We start from the raw sequence: 20,898 nt of genomic DNA, 5'->3' as shown, positions 1-20,898 counted from the left end.
ATACATTCATCGCAAGAAACAGCCAGGCTGAAAATGACAGAAAAGAAACTAAAGGAAAAAAATCAAATAGCTTTAATGAAATATCAAAAGACCAGGCTAAAGCTGTTATGGAAAAAGTAAAAGAATGTTTGTTGAACAACGACACTCTGTATGAATCAACTGATGCTTTCTTTACATCTATTGGTATAAATCAAGAGATTTTTGAAGCTGCTTATAATAAAATGACAAAGAAAACAACTGTTGTTTTGAAGAGGAAGCCTGCTGATGTATGGGTGAATCAATATAATCCAGATCTTTTACGGTGTTGGAATGCAAACATGGATATACAGTTTGTTGTGGATGCTTACTCGTGTATAGTATATATAATTTCATATATTTCTAAAGCAGAGAGAGAAATGGGATTATTGTTGGCAAATGCTCAAAAAGAAGCACACAAGCAAGGAAATATGGATGCTAAACAGGCTTTAAGAAAACTTGGAAGTGTGTTTTTACATAATCGAGAAGTTTCAGCCCAAGAGAGTGTTTATCGTTTGACTAACATGAAACTTAAACAAGGATCAAGGAAAGTGGTTTTTATTCCGACTGGTAGTAACACAATAAAAATGAGTCTACCATTAAACAATATCCATAAAAAAGCTCAATGTGGAGAAAGTGATGACATATGGATGACAAGCATTACAGAGAGATACAGAGCTCGTCCAAAAACAGAAGAGTTTTCAGAAATGTGTTTAGCAACATTTGCTTCAGAATACAGAGTTTTGTCTAAATATGAAAAATGTTTAGAAAGAATAAAACTGGAAAATGACATGGGGTTTGTGAGAAAAAGAACTCGCACAGATTTTGCGGTCGTACGATATGCTCGATTCTCACCTACTAAAAATCCAGAAAATTATTATCAAAGTATCTTAGAGTTATTTCTGCCTCATTTTTTCCAAAGTCAACTGAAACCAACAAATTTTACTTCCCATAAGGAATTTTATGACACTGGATTTGTTACAATACAAAAAGATCAGATTGAATCTGTGAAAATCCTAGTGGATACAAACATGTCAAAGTTTGAAAAAGAAGCAGAGACCATACAGAAAGCTGAAGATGATTTAGAACAATATGGACAATTGGAAGATGCTTGGGGTCAAATCTGTCCAGAAGCAGAACTTGAGCGTTTGGAATGTCTAGATAGTAAAAAACAACAGATCGAAATTGAGGAAGATGATGATGTCATACCTGACCTACTACCGAATGCTGGTGTTTTTGAAACAGAGCAAAATCCATCTGTCATAGCAAAAAAAGATGCAGTGGCTTTAATGCGTTCTTTGAATGAAAAACAATCACAAATCTTTTATAAAGTGAGGCAATGGTGTTTAGCAAAAGTTCAAGGTGAAAATCCAGATCCATTCCATGTGTTCATATCTGGTCCTGGAGGTGTTGGAAAGTCTATCCTAATTAAATCAATACACTATGAAACATCTCGCATCTTGTCAAAATTATCTGAAAACCCAGGTGAGACACATGTGTTATTAACAGCTCCGACTGGTGTTGCTGCTTACAATATTAATGCTGCAACCATACACAGCACTTTCTCCATTGGAACAACCGCTGCACTGCCTTATCAACCTCTTGGAGATGACAAAATCAATTCTTTAAGGGTCAAATTTGGAAAACTCCAAATATTAATAATTGATGAAATTTCAATGGTAGATCATAAACTTCTAGCTTATATTCATGGTAGATTGAGGCAAATCAAACAAACAGGAGATTTTAAATCATTCGGGGGTGTATCCATAATTGCATGTGGAGATATGTATCAGCTAGGCCCTGTGAAAGGAAAACCCCTTTACACTGAACCAATGAACTGTGTTAACCTGTGGGAAACAAACTTCAGTTTCACAGAACTTACAGAAATTATGCGCCAAAAAGATAAACAATTTGCAGAGTTATTAAGTCGTTTAAGAGTACGTAAAAAAGATGAACAAATGACTGAAGCAGACGTTACTATGCTTAAAAACTGTGAAACAGGAGATGGTGATGAATCTCCAGATATCCACATTTATGCAACTAACAGTGAAGTTGATATGCACAACATTACAATGTTACATAAAGTATGCTCTGACACAGTTATTGTCAATGCACAGGACTTTGAGAGAAATGCTAAAACTGGCCGCATGGAAAAAAAAGAAGGGTTTCATTTCAGAGTTCAAAATACTTCTTTAGAAAAATCACTTGAATTAGCTGTCGATGCTCGAATAATGTTACTGAAAAACATTAATGTTTCAGATGGTCTTGTAAATGGAGTTTTTGGCACAATTAAAGACTTCTGTTATAAAGATGAAAATGAATCATTTCCATCAAAAATATATATTGAATTTGATGATGAGCGAGTTGGTAAAGAAGCACGAAAGAAAAATCCATGTTTAAAACCTGGTCTGGAAACATGCACACCAATTGAACCTGAGGAAGAAAAGGTAACCAGCAGTGGTGGTGTCAGAAGACAGTTTCCTCTAAGATTAGCCTGGGCATGCACCGTTCACAAAGTACAAGGTCTAACATTAGACAAAGCAGTTGTTTCAATGAAAAAAATATTTGCTCCAGGACAAGCATATGTAGCATTAAGCCGAGTGACAAGTATTGATGGACTCATAATTGAAGATTTTAATGAGAAAGTTATTTTTGCTAAAGACAACATTGAGAAAGCTCTACAGATTATGCCTCCATTCATTTTTCCATGTAAAACAACAGAAAGTTTTAAATTTACTATAATGTTACACAATGTTGAAGGATTAATCCCACATATACTAGATATCCGACAAGATAACAGATATGTTGAAGCAGATATGATATGTGTAACAGAAACATGGCTAACATCAAATTATTCAGAGCATGCAGTCACTGTTGCTGGATACAATTTCTATTCCAAACCTCGAAGCACTGCATATGACACAAGTCAGGATTTTTTTGCTCAACTAAAAGAGGAAAATCGTGGTGGTGTTGGCATATATCACAGAGAGGACATAAAAGTTGCTGTAGTTGATTTACCGTGCATTAACATTGAATGTCTCATGTGCAATATACAACATTCAAACACAACTGTAGCAGTCGTTTACAGACCACCAAAATATACTTTACCATTGTTTACAGACAATTTTCTGAACTTGGTTAATCACATAAACAGCTTATCAGGTGGTAAAATAATTCTAGGAGACTTCAATGAGAACCTACTTGATAAATCCTTCATTCATAATGTCATGCAGGATTTTGGGTTCACACAAATAGTTAAAAGTGTAACAACTGAATATGGTACTTTAATTGACCATGTATATATTAAAGATGTTGAGTTACATAAAATTAAGACTGAGATTATGCCCACATATTTCAGCTGTCATGAATGTGTTGTGATAAAATGGTCGATGTAATCTGTCCATAAAATGGGGGGAGGGGGGTACAGAGGTGAATGCAAGAAGTGGACAGCCTCTGTGGGAATTAATGCTGCCTTCACATGCTACCAGATAAATTAAAATTAAAACCAAGATTATAACCATATAAGAAATGTGAAATTGATTAAAAAATAAATTTAGTCACAAGAATGAACATATTTCTGGTAGCATGTGAAGGCAGCATAAATGCATGGGGATTTTAGAAAATGCTGCCTTCACATGCTACCAGACAATATTGTAAATTCCAGCTTCCTAGCATAAAATGTCATATGCAAGGACAATACAATATTTGTTATACAAAAATACAGAAATGTGTTTTGTTTTCAAGCTAAATCTTTTAGACAAAGAAATCAACAATCTTTCATTATAAAGCAAACAATAGTAAACAATAGTAATTATAAAATACAAATAGAAATTAATAAAAAAAATAACTAAATCACACTTAAAATACTTCAGAACAAGAAGTATGAAATTTCTGGTAGCATGTGAAGGCAGCTTACACATTCATCTAGTTAAGTGCCCACCAGACACACTACAAGGCACTCTACACATCACATCTGCCACTGAACTGAACTATATATTTCCCAAACTGGTTACTGCCACCACCAGAGCCACAGCTGAAAGAACTGCAGCAGCCTGACCTGCCAATAACTTCTGATTCTGACCCTCATATGTTTCCTGACTCAAAACACCAAATTGACAGTGCCTCCAGAACCAGAGCTACCTGATCCACCAGGGATGTCTGACCTGCTTTGCCTCCTGACCCAGAGCCACCTCACCCACCAGAGTTGTCGGACCTGTCTTCGCCTTCCGACCCAGAGCCCACAGATCTGTTACAGCTCCACAATATAGAGCCTCGGCAGGTCCACGTTCCAAGGTCACCACCTGATCTACCAGGGTTGTCTAACCTGCCTGTGCCCCCTGACCCAAAGTCCCCTGATCTGCAACAGCTCCACAATCCAGAGCCTCGGCAGCTTCACGTTCCAAGGTCGCGACCTGATCCACCAGGGTTGTCTGACCTTCCGGTGCCTCATCAACAAAGGCCCCAAATGCTCTACAGCTCCACAATCCAGAGGCTCAACAGCTCCACGCTCCAAAGTCGCCACCGGATTCACCAGGGTTATCTGACCTGCCTGTGCCTCCTGACCCAGAGTCCAGAGATCTGCTACAGCTCAAGAATCCAGAGCCTTAGCAACTCCAAGCTCTAAGGTTGTCACCTGATCCACCAGGATTGTCTGACATGCCTGTGCCTCCTGACCCAGAGCCCCCAAATCTGCTTAAGCTCCACAATCCACAACCTTAGCAGCTCCATGCTGCACGGCCTCCGCAGCTCCATGCTCCAGGGCCTCCACAGCTCCACTCTCCAAACTCACCTGCACTGCACTCATCTGCCTCTGCTTCACGTCCCTCCTGAACTGTTCACAAAGCATCTGGAAGTCCCACCTTGTGGGGAGGATATTTCAAAGTCACGCAGCTGAGTGCCCACCAGACATGCTAGAGGGCACACATCACATCTGCCACTGGACTGAACTACAGATCCCATTAGGTACTGACAACAGTTTTAGATGTCCTCTTGATTTCACAATTACAGTTAAAGCTCGTCATGACTGATGCTTGGACTATGTATATATTTACACACACACACACACACACATCTATTATGGATTCTTGTTTCCAGATTGTATATTTCTAAACGTTTTCCTAGTCTTACATAACCATATTTTCACCCTTTGTTTGTCAGAAATATTTATTTTGCTGCCTACTTCATTCTTTACCTGTAAAACCAACTACTCTTTGGATTATCTGTATGATACCATCTGCACCAATTTTGCCTGCTTGACCAATTTTAAATAAACAGCATTTGGACCTGACACATTGTTACAGTCACATTGCTGTTCTTTTTCTCAATATTAGTTGATGTTAAGGCCAAATACCGTATGATTTTTCACTTTACTTTGAACCTTTTAATTGTAGTTATTAATTAATTTAGATTAGTTGATGTTTGTTTCAAATATGTATTTTTGTGGTGGGAGAAAACTTTGTTGTAAGTGATTCAAGAACTCATAAAAAGGTAAAGTAATTTCATTTTTTCGACATGTTTTATAATAATTACATTAATGGCATTATTATCAACGTAATATTTATATATAAGCTCTATAAATATTCACATACAATATTACTCAATTGTCAATTCATAATCATAATATAACAAAACTGGGAAAAAGAATGTTTGTATATTAATTAGTAAGCCTTGACAATTACATTTTAAACAAAACAACAGTGATTCAGTAAACAGTTAAATTACAATGTTCTTGATTGCTATTCCACTGACTCTAAACTGTTAACAAAGTTTTTTTGTTTTTTTTTAAACAAGGTCTATTAGTAACCAATAAGTTTTCTTTTGCTGCATTCTAGTGGTGGTAATGGTGATTTCCAGCAATGATTAATAATGAAAAAATGTTTTTATAAACTTATTATCAGTTGATAAATTTAAAATTTTGCAAATTTGTTTACACTCAAATCAAATGTCACATGTGCTTAAATATGTGTGTGACGTTGATATTTCTGTTACAATGTACTTCTTTTGTTGTTGTACTTTTGTTACAATGTCTTTCAGAAGAGCTTTCCAGATTGAATATATATACCTGCATGTCCAATTAAGTTAATTGGATAAAAGGTTACTCAGACACATTGATTTTTCAATGCATTGCTCCACAATGTGGTCAGTATCTAAAAGTATTATGCTATAACTCTAGATTGACCTCTTGCATATGTGCAACAAGTTTGGTGAAGATATTTCAATCCATTCATAAGTTATGGCTATTTTAGCTCTTACCAACAAAAATGACAAAAAAAAAAAAAAAAAACTGTGAAATAAGCTGTTAGTGATCTCCTACTGCCATCTAGTGGCCACATTGTAATTTATTTATGTGATAGCATGTTCTAACTATATAAAATGAAAATTTAGTATTTTATTAAAATAATTAAAAATCTACAGAGTAAAAAGTGTGACAAGCTTTGACTAAATTTGATTTTAAATGCATTAACTCTGTTTATGCCATGTCAGTTTGGGATTTAGAATGCATTACATTACATTACAACACATTCTTTGCTATACAGCAGTAAAATAAACAATAAGTGGTCTGTTACTGCCATCTAGAGGCCAAAGTTGTGATTTTCTTTACATATGTTTTAAAACAAGGTGTTTAATTATAGAACCAGTTTTACCTATTATTAGATGTTTAATGCATAGCAGTGTTTAAATCAGGTCAAAATGTGATTCAGAATGATCCTAAATGCAATTTCCCTGACTTTAAACTCAAAAAATGTAAAACAACAAAGGTATGCAAATGTTATGAACAATAAATAAGTGGTCTTGTGCTGACATCTAGTGGTTCAATTTGGTAGGTGACCTTTAAAAGACTTATAGTGGCTAAAATGGTGGAATATTGAAAATATGTATTTTGAAACCTCTAAAACATTCAAAAAGGACAAAAATTTAACATGTAAATAATTTTAGTTATAAGCTTGTATCAAACTTTTAATAGTGTGTAAATGAAGCACATTTACTGCATTTTTAAGCCATTTTAGCATGTTTTTAGGACCATTTCTACTATTATAGCGCCACTTATTGCCCGATCTCCACAAAATTTTGCATGTTTATTCACATTGATATGCCACATGTGCTCATCAATTTCTGTGATGTTTTGGGTTTTCCTCATTGGTTTACAGGCATGTAGGTTCGTGTAGACACGCCCCTTTTGTAAATGAGCCTGTTACAGCTATCTAAAATGGAAAGTTCAACTTTTTTTTGATAATTATTGATCTGCTCAGTCCAGAGGTTCATACAACACTGGTTTCGTTGCGATTGAGTGAAAAACCAGGAACTAGTTTGCAAAAGTAGGTTTTGTACATATTGATAGTTTTTTAATGAACGGTGTGATTGACAGCAGTTGTTTTAGTGTCAAACTGTTCAAGATGAGCAGACCTATCATATGATATGTAGATTAAGTGTATTTGTGAAATAGTGTTTAAATGAAGCACATTTACTTTATTTTTAAGCCATTTGGCATGTTTTTAAGACTCTTTTTGCTATTATAGCGCCACCTATGGTTTGATCTTCACAAAATTTTGCATGTTTCTTCTCATTGATATGGCACATGTACTCACCAATTTCTGTGATGTTTTGGGCTTTCCTTATTGGTTTACAGGCATGTAGGTTCGTGTGGACACGCCCCTTTTGTAAACTAGCCTGTTTCAGCTAGCCAAAGTGAAAAGTTCAACTTTTTTTTGATAATTATTGATCTACACAGTCCAGAGATTCTAACAACACTGGTTTCGTTGCAATTGAGTGAAAAACCAGGGACTAGTTCGCAAAAGTAGGTTTTTCCTATATTGATGAATATTTAACGAACGGTGTAAGTGACAGCAGTGGTTTGAGTGTCAAACTGTTCGGTATGAGCAGGCCTATCATATGATATGTATTTTGTGTGGTTGCGCACAAGGTTGTGTGATACACAACCCATTACACCTTAAAAATGCGTAAAATCGCCCCCTAGTGGCCGATTTCTTTCAAAATTCTTACAGACCTCTAGGTCTATAAGTCGAACATACCCAGCGAGTTTCGTTCCGATCGCTGATCGTTAATCTTGTTAAATGGCTGCTAAATCTTTATTGGCCAATGGCGGCCATGTTTTTTGAGATGTGCCAATGTCCTTATAATATGTCATGGCAAACTGGTCAAAGACACTGCATGCCAAATTTCAAGCTGATCGGACTAACGGTTGTAAGGTTAGGGTCATTTTATGGTTTTTAAGCTTTATAGCGCCACCATGTGGCCAAAGTCTGCGGGTTTTGCAGTGTCACCTCAAATTGAGCTTATACATGTGTGTACCAAGTTTGGTGATGATATCTCATTTGGTTCAAAAGTTATAGCTCCAATTAGCATTTAGCTTCAATTAGCATCGAACATTGTTGTGTACTGTTTCGAGTGAGAATAAAAATGTCAACTTTTTTTTGATAATTATTGATATTCAGTGTCCAGAGAACATTTGAGAGGTGGTTTGGTTTAGATTGAGTGAAAAACCTAGGACTAGTTCGCAAAAGTAGGATTCGGACAAAACGCGATGTAGCGGGAAAACGGTGCATCGTAGAGCAAAAAGTGCAGCTGTGCACTTTTGTTAGGGCTAACTCAAGGATTGAAAAAATGTAAAGTTTTTGAGTCTACGACAAACGGTGAACGTATAGCGGCCAAAAATGTCCAAAATGTTGGTTTTTGGCGCTGTAGCGCCACCTATGGTCCGATTTGGCTGATCTTTGGTGAGAACGTAGTGTACCGGGGTACTACGATCTGGCCAAGTTTCAGCTCTCTCGGCCTTACGGTTTGGTCTGGGCAATAGTGACTTCGGCAGAATAATAATAATAATAAAAATCCTAACAAATACAATAGGGTTTCAGCGCTACGCGCTTGACCCCCTAATAAATATAGCTGCGAGCAGCAATTAACGGGGGTCAAGCAGTTTAGCAGGGTAAGGTCATATAGCAGTCAGGAAGCCTGTAAGTAGTTTATTCGCCAATGAAATATACGATTAGAGTGTTAGAGTTTATAGATTGAGCTAACAAATGTTTGATTAAACACTCCAGAAATGCAACTTCAGTTTTTACATATTGACAAATTTCTTAAGAACATTTCGAGTAAATGTCAAAGTGACCAGTATAAGCAGCCCTATGATATATTGTGTAGATCGAGTCATGGCACCTTAGACAAAGACACGACATGTCATATTTTAAGTTAATCAGATAAATGGTTACTCGGATACAGTGATTTTACAATGTATAGCGCCATCATGTGGCCATTGTCTACGAGTTTTGTGTTATGACCTTAGACTGACCTCTTGCATATGTGTAACAAGTTTGGTGAAGATATTTTAATTCCTTCATGAGTTATGGCTATTTTAGCTCTTCTTAATAAAAATGACAAAAGAGCAGTGAATAAGCTATTAGTGATCTGCTACTGCCACCTAGTGGCAACGGTGTAATTTATTTATGTGATTACAGCCATTTAGGTGTGCATAAACATATCCCTTCTATAATTGAGCATGTTCTAACTATATAAAATGAAAAATTTGTATTTTATTAAAATAATTAAAAATCTACAGAGTAAAAAGTGTGAAAAGCTTTAACTAAATTTGATCTTAAATGCATTAACTGTGTTCATGCCATGTCAGTTTGGGATTCAGAATGCATTACATAACATTACATTACATTCTTTGCTATAGAGCAGTAAAATAAACAATAAGTGGTCTGTTACTGTCATCTAGAAGCCACAGTTGTGATTTTCTTTACATATGTTTTAAAACAAGGTGTTTAATTATAGAACCAGTTTTACCTATTAGAATTATTATGAAGAGGTTAACTGGGACCAAATTAGATGTTTAATGCATAGCAGTGTTTATATCAGGTCAAATGTGATTCAGAATGATCCTAAATGCAATTTCCCTGACTTTAAAATAAAAAAAAATGTAAAACAACAAAGGTATGCAAATGTTATGAACAATAAATAAGTGGTCTTGTTGTGACATCTAGTGGTTAGAAATGGTAGGTGACAGTTAAAAGTCTGTGTTATAGTGGCTAAAAAGATAGAATACTGAAAATATGTGTTTTTTAGACATTTAAACGTCCAAGATGGGCAAAAAACAACAACTTGTAAATCATTTTAGTGTTAGGTGTGTAAATGAAGCACATTTACTGCATTTTTAAGCCATTTTATGATGTTTTTAGAACCATTTCTACTATTATAGCGCCACCTATTGCCCGATCACCACAAAATTTTGCATGTTTATACGCATTGATATGCCAAATGTGCTCATCAATTTCTGTGATGTTTTGCGTTTTTCTTATTGGTTAACAGGCATGTAGATTCGTGTAGACACGCCCCTTTTATAAATGAGCCTGTTACAGCTATCTAAAATGGAAAGTTCCACTTTTTTTTGATAATTATTAATCTACTCAGTCCAGAGGTTCATTTAACACTGGTTTCGTTGCGATCGAGTTAAAAACCAGAGACTAGTTCGCAAAAGTAGGTTTTGTTTATATTGATGTTTTTTTAATGAACGGTGTGAGTGACAGCAGTGGGTTTAGTGTCAAACTGTTCAGTATGAGCAGACCTATCATATGATATGTAGATTAAGTGTTTTTGTGAAATAGTGTTTAAATGAAGCACATTTACTTTATTTTTAAGCCATTTGGCATGTTTTAGGACTATTTTTGCTATTATAGCGCCACCTATGGTTTGATCTTCACAAAATTTTGCAAGTTTCTTCTCATTGATATGGCACATGTGCTCACCAATTTCTGTGATGTTGTGAGTTTTCCTTATTGGTTTACAGGCATGTAGGTTCGTGTGGACACGACCCTTTTGTAAATTAGCCTGTTACAGCTAGCCAAAGTGAAAAGTTCAACTTTTTTTTGATAATTATTGATCTACACAGTCCAGAGATTCTAACAACACTCGTTTCGTTGCGATTGAGTGAAAAACCAGGGACTAGTTCGCAAAAGTAGGTTTTTCCTATATTGATGCATATTTAACGAACGGTGTGACTGACAGCAGTGGTTTTAGTGTCAAACTGTTCGGTATGAGCAGGCCTATAATATGATATGTATTTTGTGTGGTTTTGCAAAAGGTTGTGTGATACACAACCCATTACACCTTAAAATTGCGTAAAATCGCCCCCTAGTGGCCGATTTCTTTCAAAATTCTTACAGACCTCTAGGTCCATAAGTCGAACATACCCAGCGAGTTTCGTTTCGATCGCTCATCGTTAACCTTGCTAAATGGCTGCACAATTTTAATTGGCTAATGGCAGCCATGTTTTTTGAGATGTGTCATTGTCCTTATAAGATGTCGTGGCAAACTGGTCAAAGACACTGCATGCCAAATTTCAAGCTGATCGGACTAACGGTTGTAAGGTTAGGGTCATTTTATGGTTTTTAAGCTTTATAGCGCCACCATGTGGCCAAAGTCCGCTGTTTTTGCACTGTCACATCAAATTGAGCTTATGCATGTGTTTACCAAGTTTGGTAATGATATCTCATTCCGTTCAAAAGTTATAGCTCCAATTAGCATTTAGCTTCAATTAGCGTCGAACATTGTTGTGTACTGTTTCGAGTGAGAATAAAAATGTCAACTTTTTTTTGATAATTATTGATATTCAGTGTCCAGAGAACATTTGAGAGCTGGTTTGGTTTAGATTGAGTGTAAAACCTAGGACTAGTTCGCAAAAGTAGGTTTCGGATAAATCGCGATGTAGCGGGAAAACGGTGCGTCGTAGAGCAAAAATTTCTGCTATACACTTTTGTTCAGGTTAACTCAAGGATTCAAAAAATGTAAAGTTTTTGAGTCTACGACAAACGGTAAACGATAAGCGGCCAAAAATGTCCAAAAAGTGTTTTTTTGGCGCCATAGCGCCACCTATGGTCTGATTTGGCTGATCTTTGGCCAGAACGTAGTGTACCGGGGTACTACCATCTGGCCAAGTTTCAGCTCTCTCGGCCTTACGGTTTGGTCTGGGCAATAGTGACTTCGGCAGAATAATAATAATAATAATAATAATAATAATAATAAATATAGCTGCAAGCAGCAATTAACGGGGGTCAAGCAGTTTAGCAGGGTAAGGTCATATAGCAGTTAGGACGCCTGTAAGTAGTTTATTCGACAACGAAATATACGATTAGAGTGTTAAAGTTTATAGATTGAGCTAACAAATGTTTGATTAAACACTCCAGAGAAGCAACTTCGATTTTTACATATTGACAAATTTTTAATGAACATTTTGAGTGACCGCTTTTATGTCAAAGTGACCAGTATAAGCAGCCCTATGATATAATGTGTAGATCGAGTCATGGCACCTTAGACAAAGACACGGCATGTCAAATTTCTAGTTAATCAGATAAATGGTTACTCAGATACAGTGATTTTACAATGTATAGCGCCACCATGTGGCCAATGTCTACGAGTTTTATGCTATGACCTTAGACTGACCTCTTGCATATGTGTAACAAGTTTGGTGAAGATATTTTAATTCCTTCATGAGTTATGGCTATTTTAGCTCTTCTTAATAAAAATGACAAAAGAGCAGTGAATAAGCTATTAGTGATCTCCTACTGCCATCTAGTGGCCACAGTGTAATTTATTTATGTGATTACAGCCATTTAGGTGTGCATAAACATATCCCTTCTGTAATTGAGCATGTTCTAACTGTATAAAATGAAAAATTTGTATTTTATTAAAATAATTATAAATCTACAGAGTAAAAAGTGTAAAAAGCTTTAACTAAATTTGATCTTCAATGGATTAACTGTGTTCATGCCATGTCAGTTTGGGATTCAGAATGCATTACATAACATTACATTACATTCTTTGCTATAGAGCAGTAAAATAAACAATAAGTGCTCTGTTACTGCCATCTAGAAGCCACAGTTGTGATTTTCTTTACACATGTTTTAAAACAATGTGTTTAATCATAGAACCAGTTTTAACTATTAGAATTATTATGAAGAGGTTAACTGGGACCAAATTAGATGTTTAATGCATAACAGTGTTTACATCAGGTCAAAATATGATTCAGAATGATCCTAAATGCAATTTCCCTGACTTTAAACTCAAAAAATGTAAAACAACAAAGGCATGCAAATGTTATGAACAATAAATAAGTGGTCTTGTTGTGACATCTAGTGGTTAGAAATGGTAGGTGACAGTTAAAAGTCTGTGTTATAGTGGCTAAAATGATAGAATACTGAAAATATGTTTTTGAGACCTTTAAACATCCAAGATGGACAAAAAAATAACTTATAAATCATTTCAGTGATAAGTGTGTAAATGAAGAACATTTACTTCATTTTTAAGCCATTTTAGCATGTTTTTAGAACCATTTTCACTATTATAGCGCCACCTATTGCCCAATCTCCACAAAATTTTGCATGTTTATTCACATTGATATGCCACATCTGCTCACCAATTTCTGTGATGTTTTGGGTTTTCCTTATTGGTTGACAGGCATGTAGGTTCGTGTAGACACGCCCCTTTTGTTAATGAGCCTGTTACAGCTATCTAAAATGGAAAGTTCAACTTTTTTTTGATAATTATTGATCTACTCAGTCCAGAGGTTCATACAACACTGGATTCGTTGCGATTGAGTTAAAAACCAGGGACTAGTTCGCAAAAGTAGGTTTTGTTTATATTGATGGTTTTTTAATGAACAGTTTGAGTAACAGCAGTGGTTTTAGTCTCAAACTGTTCAGTATGAGCAGACCTATCATATGATATGTAGATTAAGTGTATTTGTGAAATAGTGTTTAAATGAAGCACATTTACTTTATTTTTAAGCCATTTGGCATGTTTTTAAGACTATTTTTGCTATTATAGCGCCACCTATGGTTTGATCTTCACAAAATTTTGCAAGTTTCTTCTCATTGATATGACACATGTGCTCACCAATTTCTGTGATGTTGTGAGTTTTCCTTATTGGTTAAGAGGCATGTAGGTTCGTGTGGACACGCCCCTTTTGTAAATGAGCCTGTTACAGCTAGCCAAAGTGAAAAGTTCAACTTTTTTTTGATAATTATTGATCTACACAGTCCAGAGATTCTAACAACACTGGTTTCGTTGCGATTGAGTGAAAAACCAAGGACTAGTTCGCAAAAGTAGGTTTTTCATATGTTGATGAATATTTAATAAACGGTGTGACTGACAGCAGTGGTTTGAGTGTCAAACTGTTCGGTAGGAGCAGGCCTATCATATGATATGTATTTTGTGTGGTTTTGCAAAAGGTTGTGTGATACACAACCCATTACACCTTAAAAAGGCGTAAAATCGCCCCCTAGTGGCCGATTTCTTTCAAAATTCTTACAGACCTCTAGGTCCATAAGTCGAAAATACCCAGCGAGTTTCGTTCCGATCGCTGATCGTTAACCTTGCTAAATGGCTGCACAATTTTAATTGGCTAATGGCGGCCATGTTTTTTGAGATGTGCCATTGTCCTTATAATATGTCATGGCAAACTGGTCAAAGACAATGCATGACAAATTTCAAGCTGATCGGACAAACGGTTGTAAGGTTAGGGTCATTTTATGGTTTTTAAGCTTTATAGCGCCACCATGTGGCCAAAGTCCACGGGTTTTGCACTGTCACATCAAATTAAGCTTATACATGTGTGTACCAAGTTTGGTGAGGATATCTCATTCCTTTCAAAAGTTATAGCTACAATTAGCAATTAGCTTCAATTAGCATTGAACATTCTTGTGTACTGTTTCGTGCGAGAAAAAAAAATTCAACTTTTTTTTGATAATTATTGATATTCAGTGTCCAGAGAACATTTCAGAGCTGGTTTGGTTCAGATTGGGCAAAAAACCTAGGACTAGTTCGCAAAAGTAGGTTTCGGACAAATCGCGATGTAGCGGGAAAACGGTCCAACGTAGAGAAAATCTGGGTCACTCCACTTTTGTTCGGGCTGACCCAAGGATTCCAAATTTGTAATTTTTTTGAGTCTACGACAAACGGTGTACAAATGGCGGCCAAAATATTGGGTTTTGGCGCAATAGCGCCACCTATGGGCCGATTTGGCTGATCTTCGGTGAGAATGTAGTGTACCGGAGTACTACCATCTGACCAAGTTTCAGCTCTCTCGGACTTACGGTTTGGTCTGGGCAATAGTGACTTCGGCAGAATAATAATAATAATAATAATAAAAATCCTTACAAATACAATAGGGTTTCAGCGCTTCGCGCTTGACCCCCTAAAAATCTTAACAAAAACAATAGGGTTTCAGCGCTTCGCGCTTGACCCCCTAATAAAAATCTTAACAAAAACAATAGGGTTTCAGCGCTTCGCGCTTGACCCCCTAATAATAATAATAATAATAATAATAATAATAAAAATCTTAACAAAAACAATAGGGTTTCAGCGCTTCGCGCTTGACCCCCTAAATAAATACCAATCAGGTCACTTCAAGACAAAGCACGCCTATAGCATGCCGAAAGTGCAATGATTCTTGGGTGTTTCAAATTCATTGCAGTTTTGACACACAAACATAACTGGCCCAGTTCAGGCTGTTATGGGTCAGTTATTAGTTATTGACTTGGCTAAGACTGGGCCCAGATATATGGTCCATGTTTGGCCCTTGTCTGGAAGCCAGCCTTAGTCCAGTAATGTGCCGTAATTCACTGCAGCATGTGTGCCAAACAAAAGATGATTGAGTGGGCCAGAGTTATTTCGCTATGAGAGTTGTTTTTCAAGAACATATGCAGGGGAATAAAGCGTCACCTACAGGTGGTTTGTCAAGCCCACTCACATGAGGCACATTAAGAATTGTTTTTCCAAAAACATTTAGTATTGATAAGAACATGTCAGGAGTTTAAACATAACATTAGCATACAGCTAGGCATTTCATACTAAGCTAGCTTCTTTTTAATGAGCTACAGTGATGCATTTACTTGTATGTAATGTTTGCGTGTGGTTTCGTCCTCTTGCTTTAAGTATGAATGAAAGCGATATTACTTCAAGAACTTTCATAGATACAGGACTTTTTTTTTGTATCTCAATGTAAACATATAAATGATCATCGTTAGTATTGTTACAGCAAAAAATAACCCAAACTATTGTTTTACGTCCGTATCACCCATGCCTACCTGGAGCCCTGCGTATTGTACTGCCTAAATCAGATATTTTTTGTGGCACAAACCAACCCCAAAGAGCTGCCAAAGCGGGGCGGGAAGAGGAGGGGACAGAAGCGGCCTCTAGTTTTTCGGCCAAGAGATTGACCTTCACTTGTCATTTCAGGCGCAGCAAAATGGAGTGCTGTTGTTAGGAGCAATGGAAGCCCTCCAACTCCGCACCCGCTGCAAACTGACCGTACCGGGGTCACGCTTCCTCTTCATTAGTACCGAATCCCGCAGGAGTATTTGTAAACAGTTTCCTGTCACAAACGCAGAGGGGGGAAAAACGACCCCCCGCCTCTGCCGTGTCCCAGAGCAGGTCTGAATGTGTCATTTGGTGATCCAGGTCGATCCTTTGGGACGAAGGAAATGGAGTCAAATCACTCTCTTTGTTAGAGCTGCACAAAAACAGCCATGTACTGCATCAACTGCTGTGATTTACTGCACACAATTACCATGCATTACCATGCAATGGATTACTATGCCCTTATTATTTCATTAATTATAATATCATTGTTTAAAATTCATAAACTGATGAAATACTACTTTTTTTGCTTTAAGTCCAAACATGATATCTTATTAAATTCTTTTTGTGTGTTTAATGTTTAATATAATATTTTTAGTAGAGCAAACTAGTTTTTGATGTAATTGTATGTACATTATAATATATTATATTACATTAAATTTATATAAAATTGTATATTTTATTATATTAAATGATATTATGTTATATTATATTATATTATATTATATATTAAATATTAGATTATACTATATTATATTAAATTATTTATATAATATTTTTATTATATTACATTATAGTAAATAAAATATTATACTATATTATGTTGTATTATATTAAATTATATTACATATGTTATATTATATTAAATATTACATTTTATTAAATTAAATGAATTATTATATTATATTATATTATATTATATTATATTATATTATATTATATTATATTATATTATATTATATTATATATTGTATTATATTAATACATATAATATTAATTATATTAATTTATAATTTATTCTATTTTATTAAATTAAACATTTTACTATCTTATATTAAACTATATTGTATTATATTATATTACATTACATTATAATATTATAATATTTTGAAACCAATTTTGACTTTACATTTCATAAAAAATTATTCAAAATCAATGAACCAATCAATCAATGAAACATTTTGATGGGAGAGTACAGTAACACACGGATGTGCTCAAAGCAGACATAAACCACAAAGTAATTACCATGTACACATCATAAAATATACATGACATGTTAGCTACGTCAACTCCCAATTATCCTACACTAGTTTCTTTTACCGCATTAATTTGTCAATATTCATAACACAATACGAAACCTCTAATTACAAAGAGTGTTTCGTATAGCTTATTTACACGAAGCAGGATAAACATCCACCGCCCAATTAAAGGCTTCCTCCACTATATACTCCTCGGTACGTATAGCATATAAATTGCAGCCTTCTAATTAATTTGCCTGCTTTTAAGGGTTTCAGGGGGACTGTTAATTTCTTTGATATTCCAGGCAAAGAACCAAAATGTTGGTGCAGTTTCCATGAGACTCTTAGACATGCTTGACTAGCGAGTCATTGCATCACATTCATCTGCCTGGATGAGGGAGACATTAACTGCCTTATGAATATTCATGCTGTCTGCTTAATTAAGTTAATTGTTCTGCAGAAGTGCTCGCACTTCCAAGGACAATTTCTCTCTCTCTCTCTCTCTCTCTCTCTCTCTCTCTCAAAAGCCCCCTTCCCAATTGCCCACCCCCCGCTCTAATATGTGGGCGCGGGCACCATTCGTCACCCGCTTCTGGAATGGAGATGGTAATATATGGAAGTCCCGGTGATGTTGGCACAGGCTGTTGCTCTGAGCCTTGCAGGAGAAGCAGATGCACGCTTGAAATATAGTGCTATAGCACCACAGACACCAGCGAACAACAAAAGAACAAAACCATCAATGCCCGACAACCATTGTATAACCTAGACAACACACGAATTGACGAAACTTAAGCCGGATGCATCAGATCTTGGCAATAAATGGTCATTTAAGCATTAAGAATTTGGCATCGATAGACATTTGCATTCATGGCTTTTAATATGAAACTATTTGAGATCCTTAAAGGCACAGTGTGCAGCTTTTGCCACTAGAGGGTGAATATTCGCAACAAACAAAGTAGTTTGAGGACGCAGTGACTGAGTGGAATCATGAAAGTTGTGGTCTTCGGTATATTCTAAGGTACTCCAGCGGAAATCGTATTTATGGATGATTTCAAGTATTCAACACTTATTGTCACAGTAGTATAAAGCCGAGTAATGGTGCGTTCACACCAGATGCGAATGAAGCATCAAGCGCGAGTGATTTACATGTTAAGTCAATGCTAAGACATCCATTGGTGCATTTTGTAGAATTTTAGTAGAGTTTTTAGAATTAGAATTCTTCTTTAGAACTTTAGCAGATATTCAGGCTGCATTAACCAATCAGGAGCTTGCTCTTGTAGCAGCATGATTATGATGTAGCGTCTGCACTTGGTGTTCCATGGAGAAATTCTCCTGCTGACACCGACAACAGTTTATCAAACTGGGCAAAATAGTCAGTATAGGAAATGATGAACTCACACAGCTGGGTGCGCCTCAGAAAGGATCTAGTAGACTCTGACACGGCGTCGAACAAATCTACTCTGTTTTTCAGCCTACCTGAAGCACAGCTACTATCTCAATAAAATTCATGTTAGCCATTTAGCAATGAAGCTAGAGTTACCGGCCGTGTCACATACTGTACATTTCTACTGTAAAGTGAATTTGACGCATGAAACGAGTAAACTCAAAATCTTGACGTGTCCGTTGCGCACGAATATCACAATTTATTGGCAATCCCGTGTGCCGCATCTGGTGTGAACAGCATGAGACTGAAAAGTATCAAATCGAAATAAGACCACTAAAGCAATTGACCATTCGCAACACCATGCTTCTCTCTAATTTATTGTTTATCTTGGTTTTCAGGCTCTTCCGTTTAAGTTAGCTCATCTCACCTTTCCCGGTCTAATAACAGAAAAATATTAATTTGAGTGTTGCAAGTTATTTATTAAGTAACAGCATATTTTCACAGTGTTTTCTGTTGATCACCAATGTTTTTCATTTTTCATTATAAAAACATTCTAGTCTTTTGTTATAATGTTGCTCTTTGCAGAGAAATAAAACAGACAACATATTAAAGTATTTTGATGTTGATGTCTGTATGACTAGAAAAATGTTTTATTTTATAATAGAATCAAAAAATATTTAGACCCTAATAACAATAATAATAATAATAATAATAACAATAATAATAATAATGATAATAATAATAATAATAATATTAATAATAATAATAGACCCGTTGCCTCACAGTAGGAAGCTCACTGATTCGGGTACCGGCTGGGTCAGTTGACATTTCTGCATGGAGTTTGCATGTTCTCTGAGGCATGACCGTATAGTGTACAGTGTGTGTGTGTGTGTGTGTGTATGGATGTTTACCAGTACTGGGTTGTGGCTGGAAGGGTATCCGCTGTGCAAAACATATGCTGGATAAGTTAGAGGTTCACTCCGCTGTTGAATAAAGGAACTAAGCCAAAGGAAAATTAATGAATGAATAATAACAACAACAACAACAAAAACAACAACAACAACTACTACAACAATAATAAAAATAATTATAATTATAATAATAATAATAAACAATTTCTGTTTCTGGTCTAATTGTATATTATATCAAATAATATTTTATTCTCACATTTTTTTTATAAAAAATAATGTAATAAAAAAGTATTAAATTAAATCAATTAAGAAATTCTTCAATTAATAAATAAAATAATTAGATTATTAGAGAGTGAAACTGCAAAAATAAAGAAAAATTACAAATTGTAATTTAAATCAAAACAATCATATAACTGATTATGATGTATTAATAAAACGTAATTTGCTCTTGCAGGACAGGCAGAAGCACGATTTAAATATAGTGTTGCAGTGCCACAGACACCAGCAAACAACAAAATAAAGCCATCAATGACCAACAACTATTGCGTAACATACACATGCACTGACGCAACTCAAGACAGCTTCATCAGATCTGTGCAATAAATGGTAATTTTAGCTTTCAGATAATGAGTTTTTAATATCACACCCACTGAGACTGTTAAGGCGAGAGACGCCTTTTTCAGGCACTTCTGAATTTTGAGGATTTTATGCTTTTTAGGTTTCCATAAAGTGGTTTCATTTCAGTTTGATGAACAGATGATGCACAAAATACAGGGATTTATTCATACATAATTTGCCTGGTTATATAAAACATTTCATTCAACAAAAAAGTGAATATTTATATTTGTTGGTTGTTTACTGTATTTGTAGGATTATTGAGCATTAAAAGAGATTTCCAAAATTCCCTATGTAAAAACATTTGACTCTGAAATGTTAAAAACGAAACAAAAATATAGGAACCTGACCATTTAATGTTAAGATTTTGGTGCTACAAATATGCAAAGAAGCTTATTTATAATTAAACATTGCATCATTTACATATTTACATGAAAACCTGTAATAGTAAAAAAAAAAAAAAAAGTTTTAGCAATTCTCAATATAAATCAATCAATTGGGGATGTACTGTATGCTAAAACGATCAGTTCACTTTTTTTCACAATGTCTTACTTTAAGGGCCATACAGTGGCTCAGTGGTTAG

The 20,898-nt window shown here is 35.5% G+C and overlaps 1 protein-coding gene and 2 long non-coding RNA genes across 5 annotated transcripts in view; 2 read left to right on the top strand and 1 right to left on the bottom strand.

Annotated features, from left to right (window-relative positions):
• Positions 1-20,898, top strand: part of cerkl (CERK like autophagy regulator) — a 195,866-nt gene that overhangs the window by 137,195 nt on the left and 37,773 nt on the right. The gene's annotated exons all lie outside the window — the stretch shown is intronic.
• Positions 1-20,898, bottom strand: part of LOC147835395 (uncharacterized) — a 66,492-nt gene that overhangs the window by 43,320 nt on the left and 2,274 nt on the right. The gene's annotated exons all lie outside the window — the stretch shown is intronic.
• On the top strand, positions 258-6,276 carry LOC147835396 (uncharacterized). Its single transcript, XR_015499878.1, has 2 exons — positions 258-3,389; positions 3,914-6,276. It is a non-coding gene; the product is annotated as an uncharacterized LOC147835396 (long non-coding RNA).

This window comes from Danio rerio, chromosome 9 (genome assembly GCF_052040795.2).
Source record: "Danio rerio strain M-AB ecotype USA chromosome 9, GRCz13ab, whole genome shotgun sequence".
Taxonomy (NCBI): Eukaryota; Metazoa; Chordata; class Actinopteri; order Cypriniformes; family Danionidae; genus Danio; species Danio rerio.
Note: the sequence above shows the minus strand (reverse complement) of the source record. Positions and strands in the feature narration are given on the sequence as shown.